Source organism: Rhopalosiphum maidis, chromosome 3 (assembly GCF_003676215.2).
Source record: "Rhopalosiphum maidis isolate BTI-1 chromosome 3, ASM367621v3, whole genome shotgun sequence".
Taxonomy (NCBI): domain Eukaryota; kingdom Metazoa; phylum Arthropoda; class Insecta; order Hemiptera; family Aphididae; genus Rhopalosiphum; species Rhopalosiphum maidis.
In genome coordinates this window covers 52,547,038-52,553,423 of record NC_040879.1, presented here as the reverse complement: position 1 = coordinate 52,553,423, position 6,386 = coordinate 52,547,038, and the positions used below count along the sequence as shown (strand labels likewise).

General features: G+C 25.4%; 1 pseudogene; it reads left to right on the top strand.

Annotated features, from left to right (window-relative positions):
* Positions 1-1,729: 1,729 nt before the first annotated feature.
* LOC113556027 lies at positions 1,730-6,386 on the top strand (annotated as a pseudogene).

Below are 6,386 nucleotides of genomic sequence, written 5' to 3'. Positions count from 1 at the left end.
GGGAAGTTATTTATATAATCATCGATTTTAAGATGTTTTATACGTATTATCCGTATTGAGTCATGAATTAGGGCCAGGAAGTAAATGAATTTTCAAGTTTTTACTGAGTTCATCAAAAAGTTGCTGGATGAGATATAAACATTTGAATCACAATCTAACGAGTTCAAAAATTAAATGTTAGCATATTTTTGTATATTTTGAATTTTTTATTTATATTCCATAATAATGTCAGACTTTGAATATATTTCAAAATTTATTTGTTGAAAAATATGTCCTTATAAAAACGTTGCCATTATCAAATGAAACCCTGATTAAAATAATTATAGGTCGTAGTTACTTGATCGGGCTGATAAATGCCGTTTATATTTGTATTTGAAAACCTATCCAAATTTAATTTTTAAATAAATAATATAATATATTATATCATATTAAAATTCTGCATATTTTTCTATATTTTTTAATTAAGGTATTATTTTTACCAAAAACGAAAGAAACTTAACGTAAAAAAAAAAAAAATTTATAATTAGCGTATATTTTAATGATTTTAAGCGCATATTTGCATTCATATTTTGATAGTTTTTAGTGCATGAACTTCCGGGCCCTAGTTTTGATGAAATAAATTATTATTTCGTCCTAGTCTGTGAGAAGTTGACATATAGATTAAATGAATATAGAAGTGAAATAACGTTCGTTTTGTCTGGTTTAGCATAATATTTATAATGAAACTAAACCATTAAAATTAAATTAAGTGTTGAAATTAATGATATCTCGAAACGTGGTTTCTTAATATTCAAATATTTATATATTATGTATAAAATATTATACACACCTCCAGACAGCAGTGCAACTGCAGAAAGAAGTTTCAATCAGCTAAAACTTCTCAAAGTATATCTTCGCTCAACTGTAACTGAAACCCGGCTATTAAATTTGGCAATATCGAGTATAAAAAACAACATAACACAATAACAATCAATTTTAATAACGTAATAGGTAAATTTGCAAAAATGTGAAAAATCGCAGAAAATTATTGTCATATTCTTTACTATAACTTTTATTTTGATAAATTATAATAAAAATATAACTTTATGTATGAATTAATTTCTATTGGATTGGAATTTAGAAATACCTTCTACTGTGAAAATAAAAACAATTATTAAAACTAAATAAATATACTACAGTATAGTATAATATGTATGTCTCCTACTTCATCTTGTTTTACACTCAGTTAGGTATACTCAAGTACGACTGTTTTATTTATAAAATACAATATTATGTTAATATTGTGTCTTGTTGTTGTATTAACTTTCAAACGTATACTTCAAACTGGTAAAGCAGAAAAATTCTAGTTTTCCATTTTTTTATTTTTTCCGATTTTTAATCAAAATATTGGAAATATTTTACTCTTGACTTTCTAAATCACTAACTAGATCTAGTTTTCCACTATACACTGAGCCCAAAGTTGCAAATTTAATCATTTATAATGCACCAAAATGGGATGGCAAAAAAAATAATTAAACACACACGTCTTTGTAAAATCAATAAATTTATTAGAATACGAAACCAAATATTTTTTAACTTACAAACATGTAAAACTAACAACTGTTTGTTGAGTAATAGTACATAATGATATAATGGTATTTTTATTCTGCATAGACATCTATTTTATACATAATATCTATTGTTTATATTGGAGTTTTTATTAAAGCATTGACATATTATAACTATTTTTTAGTGATACTGCTCATAGACTTTAATAAGATATTTTAAAGTCAAATATCGTGGACAACATCTATTGCCATGTTTCCAAATAATATGCAGTTTCCACCTTTTCCAGAACCAAAACAGGGTGAGATATAATTTATAAACTTTACTATTTTTATTTTTATATAGGTACCTAGATAATGTAATTTATTTCACAGTTATTTTTTAAACATTTTATAAAGTAGAGCATTTTAATACTAGCTTATCAGATATTCTCCTTAAAAATAAATTGAAATTGTAAACAAAGATCAATTAACTATTTAACATATTTTACTTTTAATTATTCACTTAAATATGTACGATTTTTGTATAAAAAAAATAACAAAAAATGGAAAAGTTAATTGAGGATAAATCAAAAATCGAAATCTTTAATTATATAATATTCTTTATAAAAAATAATATAATAATTTAGTCTAGATAATAAACTCATGATCATTTTAAAATAAATAAAACTCTGATTGATTTAATGATTTGTTACTGAAGAGTGATGAGCATAAAAATATATTTCATACGTGAACCAATAATTAATTTTATAATCATATCTGATGTGTATGTGAATATTATTGAATAAGTAAAATATATATAACCCACATGGCAACATGTTTAATATTTAAATGTATTACTTTATATATATATAAATATGAAATTTTTTTTAGGATGTTCCGGAAAGTCGGTTGAGTTATTGGCCAATTATTTTCCAATAGTTTCCATAACAGATAGGTTTCCGTGCTTATACCAATATAGGGTCGACTTTAATCCCGATGAGCAAATAATTAGTATTAAAACAGAGTTATTAGCTCAGCATCAAAAAAGTCTTGGACTATATTTATTTGATGGAAAAATGTTATTTTCTATTAGTCAATATGATCTAAATGTGAGTTATTAACTTGCTGTTTAAAGTCAACGATTTAAATTTTTATAAAGATAAGATAAGATTTATAAATTTTTTCTCATTTTGTTAACTATTATTTAATCTGGAATTATAAATATTGTGCTTTAGAATTTTGAACTAACGTCTACGCGTCGTTCGGATGGCCAAGCCATAAATATAAAGCTACAAATAGTTGATTCAATACAAATTGATGAAGATGCTAGCATTCAAGCATTAAATATACTCCTGCCCAAATGCCTGCAACTAATGAAACTTACACCGATCGGGAGACAATTTTATGATTTAAATTCAAAAGTATATTTTCATTTCTATTAGTATTTGATTAGTTTATTTTCTGACACTTAATAATTTAATTTTAGATTGTTATGGCTCAATACAAACTACAACTTTGTAGAGGTTATGATGCAGAAATTAATAGCTACGAAAATGACCTATTACTTCGTGTTGATTTATCTAATAAACCTATAAGTAGAAGTACGGTATTAGATCTTTTAAACGAGTTTTATGTAGATAGGATAAGAAATAAAAATTGGATGGTGAGTTGATATAATTTTGCATGATAGAAGTATAATTTATCTTTAATAAATAATTTTATGGTTTATATATTTTATTATTTAGATTAGCTTTAAAAATTCCGTTGTTGGCAATACAGTTATGACCATTTACAACAACAAGACGTACGTTATCGATGATATAGATGAAAATGCTGGGCCTAACTCTGAATTTTGCAAAAACGATCAGTCCATTGTAACATACAGGCAATACTACAGAGAAGTACTGAATTTGATTTATCAATATATTTATTATTGTAAATTAAAATTAACGAGTTGATTTTTGTATTAGAAATGGAACAGGAACATTCTTAACAGTAATCAACCATTATTAATTTCTAAAAAGGAAAATTCAGTACAACAATTGGGAGTTGATGATAAATTGGTATATCTTATACCAGAATTATGCGTTATGACTGGTATTACTGATTCTATGAGGTGGTAAAGCACTGGGTAATTTTAACTCCTAGGAACTTTTGCGAAGACGTTGATGTTTTACGCAAAATATCATACAAGGGGCAAGAAATATGTCATTTAATCTACCGAAACCTGTAAATATTTTTTATTTTATTAATTATTTACTAGAATACTCATGAGATTAATTTTTAGAGTCACAATGAATGATGGAAGATCAAATACATTCATAAACAATATCGACGAAATTATTCATAGAAATAATCCAGAATTTATATTATGTATAATTTCGTCGTGGAATAGTTTAATTTATGTGACAATTAAACGAAAATTGTGCATTGATAGAGCTGGTAAATTTCTTAGATAATATTATAAGATATAATTGAATTTATAAGATTTTGTCGCGCACACAATTTAATGCCTTTATCGTCAATAATTATTTTCAGTACCATCCCAAGTAGTCCTTTTAAATAATGTGAAAACAAGCGATTTGTCCATATGTACAAAAATTGCAATCCAAATTAATTGTAAACTTGGAGGTATTCCGTGACTGGTTCCCATTTCAAAAATTGTAATTGTTTAGTTATTTATTGTTGTATATATCAATTAAATTGTTATTATTATTGTACTTAAATATGGTCTAGGGCATGATGATAGTTGGATGTAATACGTACGAAGAAAACCAACGGAAAAATAAATCCTTTGGTGCTTTAATTGCTTCATTGGATAATAATCATTCCACATTTTTTAATAATGTGGAAACCTATGAAAATCTTCAGGAGCTTTCCACTAATTTTGCTATTGGAATAATTAGTAAGTATATTTTATATATGTTCTAATTCTGTTTGTCTTATGCATTTATAGTTCAGTTAATATCTTAATAAATCACTAAAATACAATACCTAATCTAACCTTTTATTCAGTACTAATGGGTTTGTGTTGCATTTTTATATAATAATTTTTATTAAACTTCAAGACACCCATTTTAATGTAATACGGAATTATAATTTAAAAATCTGTAGTTTTAACTCCGAAGTCTATAAATTGACCAATATAAAATTATTAAATATTAAATTAAAACTAGAATATAAAATAGTGTATATTAATTACACGGCTTACATATTGTATTAAAAATAATTTTTATATTTTTAGAGGCCTTTTCAAAATATAGATCCAAAAATGGGACATTACCTACTTCTATTATTATATACAGAGACGGCGTTAGAGAAGGCCAATCGTCGCATATCCGAATGACAGAAGTTAAACTTGTTCAGGTACAAATTAAAAAAAAAAATTATAGTTAAAATTAAAATTAATTAATTTTTTTTTCTAGGCTGCTTGTCAAAGAGTGTATGGATCAAATTCCGTCCCATTTACGTTTGTTATAGTTACCAGAAATAATCATTCAAAGTTTTTTGTTCGCGGTATAAGATGCTTCGAAAATCCCCGAATCGGTACAATTGTAGATAGTGATGTGATAGACCCAAACAAGTAAGCTTACGTTAAACGAGTCTTGAATAAAGGGAGGGACAGAAGGAGTGTGTCTACGGGGCCCGCGCTGTTGTAGGGACTTCAAACAAAGATTTAGATTTTTAAATGTTACCGCCATAAAAATTAAAGTAATTTAAAAAATATTATTTCATTAAATATTAATAGTTAATTATCAAGTACAATTTATACATAAGTAAAGTACATAAGAATACTTATTACTTACTTATAAATTATAACGATTAAAAAAAAATTATTAAACAATTGTACCTATCAATAGTGATTAATTGTGGTGTAGTTAAGTAAATATTATAATACATCGTTTGAATAAATTCTTTTTACAAGATTTCATGTCGAACTGAAATAATATTTTTTAATCAAATTATTTTTTCGGACCGCTAGTTCATAAGTTATAACTATTTAGAATGTTGTTTAGCGGAAATGAGTTGTACGGTGATAAATACCCAAATAATTTATGATCTAGATAGATTTTTAATATTTACGTTTTTTATAAATATAAGCAAGTTTTAATTTAAAATAGTTTTCATTATTTTTAACCATTAATAACTTATTCAAGGATGTAAACATTAAAAATCTATCCGGTCAATGCAAAAGAAATATTATTTTTTGTATGGGTTTTATACCCTGCGCTTTATATCCAATATACATTTTATTACCGAAATGTATTGGAAATTTTAAAGGTGTATCTAAACAATCTAATTTTATTTTATTATAGTTATATGTAAATTATAAGATTTATTACATTATTTTTATTTGTTGTACAATATACTTTTGTAATTGTCAATTTAAGCTTGAAATTATAATTTAATTTTTAAATATTATAATCGATTGCAGGTACGAATTCTTTTTAATTTCACAACACGTAAAACAAGGTAGTGTTACACCAACACATTACGAAGCGATAGAAGACACAAATGATTTTCTACCTGATACATTACAAAAAATTACATTCAAGTTGACTCATAATTACTTCAATTGGTCGGTTAGTATACATTTTCGTAAAATATATTTTTTTAATTGTGTTATTAATTTTTTTAAATTACTTCTAGGGTACCATACGGGTCCCTGCTCCGTGTCAGTTGGCTCACAAATTGGCGTATTTTACTGGCGAAACTCTAGGATGTTCTCCCAACCCTGGTTTAGATGAATCGTTGTTCTTTTTATAATGGTTGTATACATTTTTTTTCTTTAGATATAGCATATACCTCAACTATTATTGTTTAGTTTAATGTTCCTATTTTATTTATTTTTATGATGTA